Source organism: Ambystoma mexicanum, chromosome 11, assembly GCF_040938575.1.
Source record: "Ambystoma mexicanum isolate Mex_15411 chromosome 11, UKY_AmexF1_1, whole genome shotgun sequence".
Taxonomy (NCBI): domain Eukaryota; kingdom Metazoa; phylum Chordata; class Amphibia; order Caudata; family Ambystomatidae; genus Ambystoma; species Ambystoma mexicanum.
In genome coordinates, this window is record NC_090934.1 from 1,224,063,271 (window position 1) to 1,224,077,301 (window position 14,031).

General features: G+C 46.6%; 1 protein-coding gene across 1 annotated transcript in view; it reads left to right on the forward strand.

Annotated features, from left to right (window-relative positions):
• Nucleotides 1-14,031, forward strand: part of STRA6 (signaling receptor and transporter of retinol STRA6) — a 336,152-nt gene that overhangs the window by 51,220 nt on the left and 270,901 nt on the right. The gene's annotated exons all lie outside the window — the stretch shown is intronic.

Here is a 14,031-nt window from a genome sequence, read left to right on the forward strand (position 1 = left end):
GGTGACATCCTTCGCAGGAGGTCGTCCCCTAGTAAACCAGGGGTGCCCTCTGGAGTCACAACTATGACCGGGTGCTTCACCTTGTGTCGCCCAATTTTGATGTCCAAATCTGCAGTCCCCTCGAAGGGAATTTCCTTCCTGTCAAAGTTCTGAAGTTGTCCAGGAAAGAGGGTGAGAGGAATTTGGTAATTCCCCCCCCTTCCTGAATTTAGTTCATCAAAGGCCTTTTTGGACAGAAGGGTAGCTTGGGAACCAGTGTCCACCAGTGCCAACATTGTACCCTGCCCCTGTACTTGAACTGGGGCATAGTATCCTCCCTCCTTCTCTGCAATGGGGCACAGATAGTGTACATTTCTGGACAACTGGTGGGCTAATTTTCTGGCTTTGGACATTGAGAGGGAAGAGATTTGGGCAGAATTCTGTGGGGAGTCTTGGGAATCTGAAAAGAAAAGTTGGCAACTGGAGATAGGAGAAGTTTTGGGTTCCCCTGGTTCCGGTTCTGGGCCCCCCCCCTTTTTGGAGGCAGTCACCAGGATGGGTTTGAACCAGGGGATTTTCATTTTGTTGGTTCTGTGGTTGGATGATGGGCGGCGCTAACTCAGTCCCCACATTCACCCAGTCTGGATTTGAATCCTTTGGGACCCATTTTTCTTTGGGAGGAGTTGCGTCCAGAGGACGTTGTTTACACAGTCTATTAGGGGTGACATCCTTCGCAGGAGGTCATCCCCTAGTAAACCAGGGGTGCCCTCTGGAGTCACAACTATGACCGGGTGCTTCACCTTGTGTCGCCCAATTTTGATGTCCAAATCTGCAGTCCCCTCGAAGGGAATTTGCTTCCTGTCAAAGTTCTGAAGTTGTCCAGGAAAGAGGGTGAGAGGAATTTGGTAATTCCCCCCCCCTTCCTGAATTTAGTTCATCAAAGGCCTTTTTGGACAGAAGGGTAGCTTGGGAACAAGTGTCCACCAGTGCCAAAATTGTACCCTGCCCCTGTACTTGAACTGGGTCATAGTATCCTCCCTCCTCCTCTGCAAGGGGGCAGAGATAGTGTACATTTTTGGACAACTGGTGGGCTAATTTTCTGGTTTTGGACATTGAGAGAGAAGAGATTTGGGCAGAATTCTGTGGGGAGTCTTGGGACTCTGAACAGAAAAGTTGGCAACTGGAGATAGGAGAAGTTTTGGATTCCCCTGGTTCCGGTTCTGGGCCGCCATTTTTGGAGGCAGTCACCAGGATCGGTTTGAACCAGAGGATTTTCATTTAGTTGGTTCTTGGGTTGGATAATGGGTGGCGCTAGCTCAGTCCCCGCATCTACCCAGTCTGGATTTGAATCCTTTGGGACCCATTTTTCTTTGGGAGAAGTTCCCCCATCTCTGAAGGAGAAGATCATTTTCCTAGGATCCTATGAGGATCCCTCTCCTTAAAATTGGAAGATCTGTACCTCCTCCTCAAAATGGGTCTGTTTGGGTCCTTTGTTTCTCCTACCGCCTCTCTGCTCCTTGGGTGGCAGACTTTCAGGGGCAGGTGATTTTGTTTCCGGTTCCTGGGTTTCCAGGGGCTTTTTAGAAGTGGGGAAGGAAACTTCCCCCAAGGCTTTACACCCTCTTCCCCTTGTGCCTCCTCCCTGGGAACCGGTGGGTTGTCGGGGTGCTGCCCCGTCATTGTTCTGGAGCACCAGGTCCAGAGTTGGAGGCATTCTCTGCTGGCATGCCCATTTGAGGGTTCCGTTTAGCTCTCAGCATGTGACCCAGATCCTGTGCCTTGTTTTTGACATGGCGCTCTAGCTGTGAAACCCGCTCAGGCTGATATGGGGTTCTCATTTCTCCCCTGGGCTGATCCCGGGAAGGGTAGCTATCCCTTCTCTGGCAATACCCCGGGTTGGGAAGATTAGGGTACCCCTCCACCCTTGTCCTCCCTCTCCCGGATTAGGTGGTCTGGACTCAGGGATTTGGGGAAAGAAGGATGGATGATTTTGGGGTTGGAAGTTTTGCGGGTACCTGGGGAAGAAGTTCTGTCCAGGATTTGGGGAGTTTTTGCCCTCCTGGGGGAAGTGAGGAGGGAAGTTCCCTGGGTTAGGTGCTGCTTGGTTGGATCCCCCCTTCGGCTGGAGGAGTCCACACATAACCCAGGATGGGTCTGTTCCTCTTGTAGCGGGGACTAATATAGGCAGGGGAGTGAGGGATCCCATTTGTGGGACTACCTCCTTGGCTCCCTGTCTGTGACTGGCCAGAGGGCCTTCTGGGCTTATAATTATTCTGCTGTGCAGGCAAGTTTTTAGGCCCCCATATCCAAATCTGAAATGGTAGCAACCTTTACCTCTGCCACCTTCTCAAAAGCAGGGGTGTTGGTTGGTTTGGGCCTTTTTTGAGCATTCTTGTTTTCTATGGGCTTTTGCACCTCATAGATTTGGGTGGCCTGTTCAATGACCCAGTCTAGTGATCTTTTCTCATGAAAATCTCTCACTAGCTGGGTCATGATGTACTTTGGTAGAGCGTGGAAAAATGTATTAACAAATTCTTTGCTGTCCATGCGCAGCCTTCTGGTAGTGTGCGCAAAGGCACGCTTTAACTCCTACACAAAAACTTGTGGGGCCTGATCCTCCCCAAATTGCAAGTTGTAGGCTGCCTTGCGAGCCTCTTGGGGATTTCAATGAACAGAAAAATGCTTCAAGATGGCTGCCCTATATGTGGACCATCTGGAATGATTTTGGTCCTCCAGCCCCGCAAAGAAACTGGAGTATTCTGGTGAAAAAGTCAATTTCACATAATGAATGCAGCTACTGCTGTCTTTCAAATGGAAAGTTTCCATCATCTGCTCACAGAGCTCTAAGTGCTCCCAAACAGAATACTTAGCGTTCTTATGATAAGGTGTGATGACACTCCTTATTGCCTTGATTTGTTTTAAGGGGTTCTTAAGCAAGGCCCTTTTTTTGCCTTATTGGCCTTCTTGGCTCGGGTAACCCTGGTCCATTCATCCTCTGACTCAGAGGCACTGCTCCCAGAGGTGCCCGTCGAATCTTCCAGGTTCTCCCAGATTCTGCAAGCCTGGGAATGGCTGGCAGAATGTGGGGACCTAGTCTCCTGTGTCCTGGGGTGCTTAGAGGAGTCTTCTGATTCGTCTTTGCTCCCAGGATTTGATGGCAACCCCCCCACTGTCCTAGCTGGGCAGAGGTTTTTAGGATGCACTTATTGAGCCTACTCTCCTGGAGTTCCCCACTAAATTTCACTGTACTTGGGTACCCATACCCAGGTGCCCGCCCATCCATACCTGGGAGGTACTGGTCTATGAGCACCATACTTCTGACTGGATAGTAATCTGCCATCCCCGTGGCTCTGGGCTCATGTGTGCCTGTGGACATGGGGTGGCAGAATCCAGGGACTGGGAGAGATGAAGGCCTCTGGTACTAGGGTTCCTGAGGTTATGCTCAGGTGTTTCCCTTTCCCAGCGAACCTCATCTCTATCAGCCCCTGCTCCCTATTGCCATGCAAGAACATGAGCTTTCTGTTCCTCAATCAAGGTCTTACTAGTCTCTATCAGTCTCTCTTGCATGGCTACCTGCCTGTGGAGCCTATCATTGTTCTGACAGAGAGCCTCATTTTCTCTCTGTGCGTCCTGGTTTGTCTTTGAGTACTGGGCCAGTCTTTGCTGCAGGAGGGTTACCTCCTGGGTCCTGTCCATACTGGCCTGCTCCTTCCTTGTCAGAGCATCTTCCACCCTCCTGGTGTGCTCTAACAATCTATTATGCTGTTTTTGAAGGTCACCCAGTCCCTGGAGGGCTAGGTGATTTTCTTCCAGTTTCCCTTTGAAGTGACAGACTTCCTGGCCTAAGGTGTCCCTTTCCTGCGCAAGAGCCTGCATATGTGCCGCCAGTTTGTCCCTCTGTCTTTGAAGGGCACTAGCTTTCTGGCGCTCTTCATCAAACTCTACCTGGGTGTCCAGGTCTTTCAGAATTAATGTGTTGCTCTCTGCCTTCTCTCTATATAGATGGCTTTGCAGGGTGGCTACCTGCTCTGTGCATGCCCTGTTGAAATCCAGTTGTTGCTCCAGCTTTTTCTGGCTCTGCAGTAGAGAGTCCAAACCTTCTTGGTACTCCTTCTGCAAGGCCAGAATTCTGGTGTCCTGGTCTGCCTTTTCCTGCTGCAGGATACCTATGTCCTCTTTTATTTTAACTATGTACTGCCTGCTTTCATTTTCTGACTCCTGGCGCCTCTGCTCAGAAGAGTCCAGATCAGAATGGGCCTTTTCTAATGCCATCAGTTGCCTACTTGCCAGATCTTGGCCTTCAGCATATTTATCCTGCATTGCTCCAATAGATAAATATAGATATGCCGCTATTTTAGCAATCTTATTTTCCTCATCCTTGGCCTTAGGGGCCATATATAGTTCACTCAGGGCCACATGTAAGGGACCCTGGTCTTTACAGGTATTTAACCCTGTTGCAGTGATCTGTTGTGTGATTGCCTGCAACCACACATTCTGGTCCTGCTCAGTCCATTCACCTCTCACAAATAACTTATGTAAAAGGTGTTCTCTAGCTATCTTGATGTCTACCAATGTCGCCATTTTGTAAATATTAATTTCCTTCCTGATCTACAGAAGTTTTTTATTTTATTTTTGCAAAACAGACCATTTCCTTAGAGCGTTCCCTTTTGAGGGGTGCTTTTACAGTGTAACACAGCGTGGTAGCCCAACAGGATTTATGTATCCTGTCAGTTAGCACACTGTATTAAGCTGCACAAGTGGTAGTTCTAATCCAGAAATCCCACTACGAGCCCCCAATCTGTAAGTGATTTCAAACCAGCACTCCAACTAAGTCAATGCCTAGTATGGGGTGCCCAATGGAAACCCTTATTTATATATTTTTATGTCAAAAGTTCTTTTAATTCTGGATGATATACCCTTATATAACGCCCCTCTCTTTGAATCCCCCCGGTCTCCCTGAACCAAGAAGAAGGTTCTTTTGCAAAGTTAAAAGATTTATTTGAAGAATTGAACAATATATAGATTACACTTTTATGAATATGAATAATATCTGAATATCACACTTATGAATATAAACAATGATCAGTAAAGGGTAGTATTACAATAATCAATGATCTATTTAATCAATTAGGAGTAGGAATAGGAAGAATAATGTTGCAGAGAATAATTTTGTATGATTCAAGGAAATGCAATGATAGGAAAGAATGCAACACAGAAATAAAACTTGATATGACTTCAATCAAAGACAATTGAATCACTCTTTCCCCGTGTTCTTACTCACTCCCCCCAATATGCAATATGAAGAGATGGAATGAGGGCACACAGGTGTCAGGAATAACAATCAACTATTGCAGTTTCAATCCCGACTCCCCCAGCAAGCTTAGAGAGAACATTAATGATTTTAAAACAGGTCAATTGCTTTTAGATGTGGTTTGAAATGGATGGGAAAAATCCTAAAATTGACTTTAATTCACTAATCGGATTCAGAACTAGTGAGAGTTGCTTTGGGTTGGTTCAGGTACACATTAGCAATGATTGTAGAATGATTAGCAGATTGAAAATGAAATTCAGGAGTTGAAATCAAGAAATAGCTATTTTACATGGAGTAAAATTGAGCCAAATGCAAATTCGTGGCAACATTTCCGCGTGCGAGAAACACGATTACGGAAGAACTATAAGGAACTGGAATGTCGTTTTGTCAGTTCAGCACAATATTTTATAAGACTTTTCCCAAAACATACAGTTACTTTAGTTTCATTCCACATTTTCAATCTGTCCCACCTCCAAGGCTCGGCTGAGTCAGAGTCACATGGTCTTCTTCCTGCCAGGGCAGTTGATGTCAGTCACACCCAAATTAGCATTTTCATTCAGCTTAAGGGAGTCCTATGTCTACACTCAGAGCAACATGCCAGAGTGCCCCTCCCAGTTCCTTTCACACCAGCCTGCCAGTTTCTTAGCAGAGAGCAGGGGAGAGATTCCTTTGTTTGGGAGAAGGTGAGGAATGTCTTTGAAGCTCAGTGTGGCTAACTTTAACTTTTAAACACAATGTCTGAAATTGTCTTGTCCTAAAATATAAATTAGATTTTTTTAACAAATACCTCAACCAATTTCTTAATTCAAGCCTTTTTAAAATATAGTTTTGAATTGTATCCACCTCTTAGGCTTCTGATAGCAAGTCTTCCTTTGGCATATTTAGCTTTTGAGACACAAGTTTCACCTGTCAGATTTAGTGATCCCCAGTGTCTGAAAGAGGCGAGTAACGGTATTGCACCCATTTTCAACATAATTTTCCAAGTAAGCAATCTTCAATGTGGATTTTCTTCTGATAAGTGTCCTTCTATGGACATTGTATTTATGTGGATTCTTGAAGTAGAATGATGTTTAACACCCAACAAGGAGATTGGATCTTTTGGGTGGTTTGTGAGCCATGATTTTTGCAAATTCGACAACCAAGAAAAATGGATTTTCACACAGCTCTGTGTTTCTTTTGCAATCAGACTTGCTCTGTGGGTAGCCAAATGAAGGGTTTTGGCAGTGGTCTCCTGTGTTACCACTGAGATAGGCAAAAGTGGATGGTGGCCTATTTTTCAGATTTTTACTGCCCACTTTTGGGTGATTTTTAGCGAGCAGCATGCTTTCCGGAGGCCATTCTGATGTTCCTGATGCAAGCAATGCACAGTAATGTTACAGGGCCTGGACTAGTGGGTTGATACATCCCACAAGCCCCCCCTCTTGCGATTTGTGTTGATCTTCCATCAATGGGAATTCACAAGACTGGGATGTCAGTTTCATCTCTTCTGATTCCACAAATGGCAAAGTTCATCGTCTTTTCCTCCGTCAAAGGTGGATCGATCGGTTCTCCTCTCCAGTTCTGATGTGAGCATTGAGCGATACTTCGGGCCCCTCGGATCTTTCCTCCCGGTCTCCGGGTAGTCCTCCTTGGTTAGTCTCCATGTTTTCCAATCAAGTATGATGACCTAGAATGACAAAGCAAAAACATATTTGTAGACATTTCCCCACCACTATTAATGTAGTGGGGCGGACACATACATTTTGATAAATCAGGACATATTGTTATTATTGTATTTTATAGACTATACATGGAATATTTTAGAGTTGGAATTTTATGGAGCTGGAGTGGCCCCCTCTTGTGTTCCAGAAGACTCCTCCAGTTGCTGCAGAGTGTGCCTAGTATGGCAGCACTTTAGTTGATTAATATGGACCCACTTATTTTCCCCTTCTGCCAAACTGGCTTTGGGGATGCAGATTTTGTAGGCGACTGCTGAGATTTTGTCTACAATATCAAACGGACCCCTCCAGGTAGGCAAACATTTGCGCTATTTGGCTTGGTTCCTTTGGAAATTGTATAAGTAGACTCGGTCTCCTACATTGTATTATTTTCTAGTAGTATTTAAGTCATAGTGGGTCTTCATGCTGTCTGCAGATCTCTCTAGATTTCGCTGAGCATAGGCAAAAGCATGTTGAAGGTGTTTTCTTAGATTTTCAACATACTCATGAGTTGTGGAGGCATTGATCAATGTCTGCTCTTGCGTCATATAGAGCAGATGCTGGGGAAGCACCATCCTGCGTCCAGTCATCAGCTCAAACAGTGACATTTTGGTTGCAGATGAAGGGGTAGATCGGGGGTCATTAGGACAAGAGGTAATTGAATATCCCAACTTGGCCCAGAATCTGCCACAAACCTTTTTAATATGCTTACAATGGTTCTGTCTTATCTCTTCACTGAACCACTAGAGGCTAGCCGGTAAGCAATGTGTAGCTTCCTTTTAACCCCAAGTATCTCCCACATCTTTGTCATTACTTCGCTGGTGAAATGGCTACCTCAGTCTGACTCGATCCTTTGGGGTAGTCCAAAATGCGAAAAGATGTGGTTGATCATCAGGGCCGCTGCTGTTTCTGCCTTTCAGTTTGGGGCCGGGAGACATTCCACCCATTTAGTAAACAAGCATGTCACGGTCAACATGTACTTCTTTCCCCTAGAGGAGCGAATCACGGGTCCGATAAAATCAATTTGTAAATCTGACCATTGCAGTGTCATCCCCCTCTTTTGGAGAGGCGCATGGTGTGTGAGGGATGTTGGCTGAAATTGTGCACACACAAGACACCCCTTCAAGTATTGGTCGAGGACCTGCCACATGTGTGGCCAGTATGCAACCTCTCTTGAGATTTCAAGTGTTGTATGAAACTCCCTATGACCGGCTGTGGCCGCATCATGGGCGTAACTTAACATAAAGCTTCGGAATGAGGTAGGGACCAACCACTGATCATGGCCAGCTAGGGATCTCCTTACCAACAAACCTTCTTGGATTCAGAACATTTTTGGACATTTCATCAACATTCTGAGGTCCTCTTTCCCTAGGTAATCGGTATTCGTCAGGAGAAAGTTCTCAGGGTCCTCAATGTGTTGATAAAACTTACCAATTATTGTATCCCCCTTCTGATCCGTAATCAAATCAGCATCTGGGGTCTCCTTACTCTATTGTGCAGTTGAGAGATCATTGTGAGCATTTGTCTGGGACCTAGTGATAGCAGTGACCTGGATTTCCCCCATCAGGGACTCGATCTCTATTAGATCCCCTTGGATGGCCCCGGTTTTGGCCAGCTGATCAGCTAAGTCATTTCCAGTTTTGTCTGGTCCCTCTACTTTGGAATGAACCTTGATCTTTTTCCAATAGATGGGCATCCCATTCGAGGTGACCAGATCATCAATATTTTTTATTAACTTCCCATGTTTCAAGGGTTTGTTATTAGCACATAGCATGCTTCTGGTTTTCCAATTAACCAGGTGCTTCCCGAACCCGTTCCGTACATAATCCGAATCTTTGATTATGACCAGTTTGTGGAGTTGATGTTGGATAGCAGTGAGAATGGCTTGATGCACAGCCATCAACTCTTCCACTTGACTACTTCGGGCACCAATCTTGTACCCAGCGGAGGGTTCTGGGGTCTGGTTCACCCATGCAATCCCTACGCCGGCCACGTTGGTGTCAACATGGTAAGAGCATCCAACCAAATAGACAGTGGGCATTCCCTCACACTTGTCTTCTTCAAAGACTTTGTGTGGGGAATTGAGGTATGCCTCCATGTTGTCCTTGATTTTTAGACTCTCCTCCTCGAGACAGTTTTCTCTGGCACAATCATGCAAGTCAGCCAGACCTTGCGCGAGGGGACTCTTCTTGTTTTGGCCATATCTGATCTCCACAGGAAAGCCTTGCATTGACAGAATCGATTAAGTAATTCAGGAATTACTCACATTTCCGGCCCGGATTCTGTCACTTTGGAGATATTGCAGAGGCTGGTGTGGAGTCTCCACTATGATGTGTTCCCCCTGGATAAACGGGCAGTAATTCTTCAATGCCCACACCGTTGCCAGGAGTGCCTTCTCACCATCGTTGAATTTTTCCTCCAGGGTGGATAAGGTTTTACTCACATAGGATATTGCTTTATTAACCTTGTCATGCTTTTGGTATAATACTGCAGTCAAGCATGTATTCGAGATCCCTGTCTCCAAGAAGAACTCCTTGTTTTTGACACGGTAAGCTAGGCAAGGCACTTGTGAGAGGCTTCTTTTGAGTTGTCGTACTGCCTCAGCTTTTTCTGGACCCCATTCCCACTTGACCACCCCCTTCAAAAGATGAATCAGGGGTCTTGTGATCTCTGCGTAGCCCTCAACGAACTTTCTACTGTAATTAGTCAGTCCAAGGAGGCTCCTGAGTTCCCGCAGAGTTGTGGGGTCTTTCAATTTCTGGAGTGCTTCCACTTTCTTTTCCTGGGGACAGAGACCCTGAGGAGTAATCTCATGCCCCAAGAAATTGACACGGGTTCTTCACCACTGTGACTTTTGAAAGGAAAGTTTTGCTCTGGCGGCCCTCAACTGTGTCAGAACATAACAGATCTCTGCTATGTGTTCCTCCACAGTTGAGGTTTTGATGAGGACATCATCTACATAAGCCAGGTTACCCCTCTCACCCAGGTCGGGCATGGCCTTATGTAGAAAAATGTTGAATTCATTGCCGGAGTTGATGTATCCGAATGGAGTCCGGGTCCATGTGTACTGCTGGCCCCTAAAGGTAAAAGCCTGCTTGTATTGGTCCTCCCTACTGACAGGTACAGTCCAGTATCCAATGATCAGGTCTATTGCAGTGAATACCTGTGACCCCTGGATCTGGGCCAGCCCTTGGTCAATGTAGGGAAGAGGCCATCGGGAAGTATGGACCCGTTTGTTGAGCTCCCTAAGGTCGGTGCAGAGTCTCCACTGGCCGTTTGGCTTCAATATCCCCAGCACTGGATTATTGAAGGTGCTGTGGACTGGACGGATTATCCCACGGGAGTCAAGGTTCTTGATTATTTCAGTAAGGGACTCCATTGATGCGAGAGGCAAGCGATATTGCTTCACAAACACTTGAGTCATGCAAGGGTCCGTGGGAATTGTTGTTGTGTGGATGTCGGTGCGACCGCAGTCGTATGAGTCCACCGCAAATAGATCTTGAAAATCCAAGAAAACTTGTTTCAACTTTTGCTTCTGCTCCAGAGTCTCACAGGCATCAGCTAGGTTGACTCTCTCTTCAACCATCTGCCTGAAGCCTGGAAAGACTTCTGGTTTTGCTATCTCAGCGGCCATCTCCAGCTGGGTGGAGAAGTCCCTGGTCAGAGTGCTGATTTGGACTGGTGGCTTCAGGTGCGGAAGCAGTCCTCACAGACCTGGAAGATCACCTAATCCCTCCTGAAGTCACAAGTCACATCTTCCTTACCATAAGGGTAGGCAGTGTACACCAGGAAGATCCCCCATGCCGGTTAAAAGCACTGTCTGGTGTTGTGTTGTCATCACTGTCACTGTCAAAACAGTCCTTGGGGATTGGTCCTAACCGTTCATTGCCTAAATCAATCGAAAAAGGTCGGTCATCAACCACCATTCCAATAATGGTGCCTGCGGCTAGAGTGATACTCTTTAAGTCGCTGTTATCCACCTCTATTGGAATGAAGTCATGTTCTATATTCATTAGTGGTGTTGGGTTTACCCTCAACCCTTGCTGTTGGAGAGAAGCATTTAGATGAATATAGGCATCAGGGTTTTTCAATTTCTGTCCTCTTTTAACTTTCACTTCCATGGAGAATTGTCAGGTCCTTTCTGGGATGGTGACTTCCTCTCCAATCTGAATTTCAACTGCATAAGGCAGCAGTTGAGCTGACCTAAATGCTTTCTCTGGGTCATCAAAGCCCATGGGTTTATCCATTAATCGGGACCAAGCTTTGAAGTTTATTAGGTCCAAACTAATGGCAAAGCGATTGAGAATGTCACTGCCTAAGTAAAAGGCGGCAGTAACGTGTCGCATGACCAAACAATTATGGACTATGCTGTTGTTGCCTATGGAGATTTTGAGCATACACCTGCTTGGCAGGAGATGTTTGGAATTGGGTGTTTCCAGATCCATTTCCCATTTGTCTATCAATCTAAATGTGGGAATGGCTGGATCTTTTGGGAGTTGGCGCAACATGGCTTCGCTGATGAAGCTCTTACTGTTGTTCACACACACTTGTGTCGAGAACAGGGTCCTTCCATTCATTTAACTGAACAAGGATGAACAACTGCTCTCCGATTTGCTGAATATCAGCCAGGCTCTGAGCTGATTTCTCATCTTTCTGGACTATAGTAGTGGACATGCCTGATTGTGGATTGGTAAATAATTTCAGAGTGTTTCCTTCCAGTGTGGAATGCCACCTTAGACTGGAAGGAAGGTTGATTTTCAGAAATAGAGAGAACCCCCCATCACCAGTTTGTTGTCCTACTGCTATTACTGTCACGTCTGGAATTTGGTTGTTCTGGAAGTGAAATTCTTCTTGGTCAGATTTTTGTTCAACCATGTGGCATGTGCCCTTTAAACTAACATGGTTGACACTCTGTTTTAACTTTATTGGTCGGCCAGTCTGCGTCCAGAGGACGTTGTTTACACAGTCTATTAGGGGTGACATCCTTTGCAGGAGGTCATCCCCTAGTAAACCAGGGTGCCCTCTGGAGTCACAACTATGACCGGGTGCTTCACCTTGTGTCGCCCAATTTTGATGTCCAAATCTGCAGTCCCCTCGAAGGGAATTTCCTTCCTGTCAAAGTTCTGAAGTTGTCCAGGAAAGAGGGTGAGAGGAATTTGGTAATTCCCCCCCTTCCTGAATTTAGTTCATCAAAGGCCTTTTTGGACAGAAGGGTAGCTTGGGAACCAGTGTCCACCAGTGCCAACATTGTACCCTGCCCCTGTACTTGAACTGGGGCATAGTATCCTCCCTCCTTCTCTGCAATGGGGCACAGATAGTGTACATTTCTGGAAAACTGGTGGGCTAATTTTCTGGCTTTGGACATTGAGAGAGAAGAGATTTGGGCAGAATTCTGTGGGGAGTCTTGGGAATCTGAAAAGAAAAGTTGGCAACTGGAGATAGGAGAAGTTTTGGGTTCCCCTGGTTCCGGTTCTGGGCCGCCCCCCCCCCTTTTTGGAGGCAGTCACCAGGATGGGTTTGAACCAGGGGATTTTCATTTTGTTGGTTCTGTGGTTGGATGATGGGCGGCGCTAACTCAGTCCCCACATTCACCCAGTCTGGATTTGAATCCTTTGGGACCCATTTTTCTTTGGGAGGAGTTCCCCCATCTCTGAAGGAGAAGATCCTTTTCCCATTATCCTCTGAAGATCCCTCATCTTCAAATTGGAAGATCTGTACCTCCTCCTCAAAAAGGGTCTATTTGGGTCCTTTGTTTCTCCTACCCCCTCCCTGCTCCTTGGGTGGCAGACTTTCAGGGGCAGGAGATTTTGTTTCCAGTTCCTGGGTTTCCAGGGGCTTTTTACAAGTGGGGAAGGAAACTTCCTCCAAGGCTTTACACCCCCCTTCCTCTTGTGCCTCCTCCCTGGGAACCGGTGGGTTGTCGGGTTGCTGCCCTGTCATTGTTCTGGAGCACCAGGTCCAGAGTTGGAGGCATTGTGTGCCAGTATGCCCTTCTGAGGGTTATGTTGAGCCCTCAGCATGTGACCCAGATCCTGTGCCATGTTTTTGACCGGGCGCTCTAGCTGTGAAACCCGCTCAGGCTGATACGGGGTTCTCATTTCTCCCCTGGGCTGATCCCGGGAAGGGTAGCTATCCTTTCTCTGGTAATACCCCAGGTTGGGAAGATTAGGGTACCCCTCCACCCTTGGCCTCCCATCTCCCGGATTAGATGGTCTGGACTCAGGGAATTGGAGAAAGAAGGATTGATGATTTTGGGGTTGGAAGTTTTGCGGCGTACCTGGGGAAGAAATTCTGTCCAGGATTTGAGGAGTTTCTGCCCTCCTGGGGGAAGTGAGGAGTTAACTTAGTTAACTAAGAAAAAACAAACAATTCTTGCAACAGTGCCTCGATGCCTGCGGGCTGTGTGAGCACTTTATAAATGTAAAAGAATAAATAAAAAAAAAACAAAAAAATAAAAGTTCCCTGTGTTAGGTGCTGCTTGGTTGGATCCCCCCCTTGAGCTGGAGGAGTCCACACATAATCCAGGATGGGTCTGTTCCCCTTGTAGCGGGGACTAATATGTTCAGGTGAGTGAGGGATCCCATTTGTGGGACTACCTCCTTGGCTCCCTGTCTGTGACTGGCCCGAGGGCCTTATGGGCTTGGAATTATTCTGCTGTGCAGGCAAGTTTTTAGGCCCCCTCATCTCTAAATCTAAAATGGGGGCAACCTTTACCTCTGCCACCTTCGCAGCAGCAGGGTTGTTGGTTGGTTTGGGGCTTTTTTGAGCATTCTTGTTTTCTATGGGCTTTTGCACCTCATAGATTCGGGTGGCCTGTTCAATGACCCAGTCTAGTGATCTTTTCTCATGAAAATCTCTCACTAGCTGGGTCATGATGTACTTTGGTAGAGAGTGGAAAAAAGTATTAACAAATTCTTTGCTGTCCGTGCGCAGCCTTCTGGTAGTCTGCGCAAAGGCCCACTTTAACTCCTGCACAAATTCTTGTGGGGCCTGATCCTCCCCAAATTGCAAGTTGTAGGCTTCCTTGCGAGCCTCTTGGGGAAT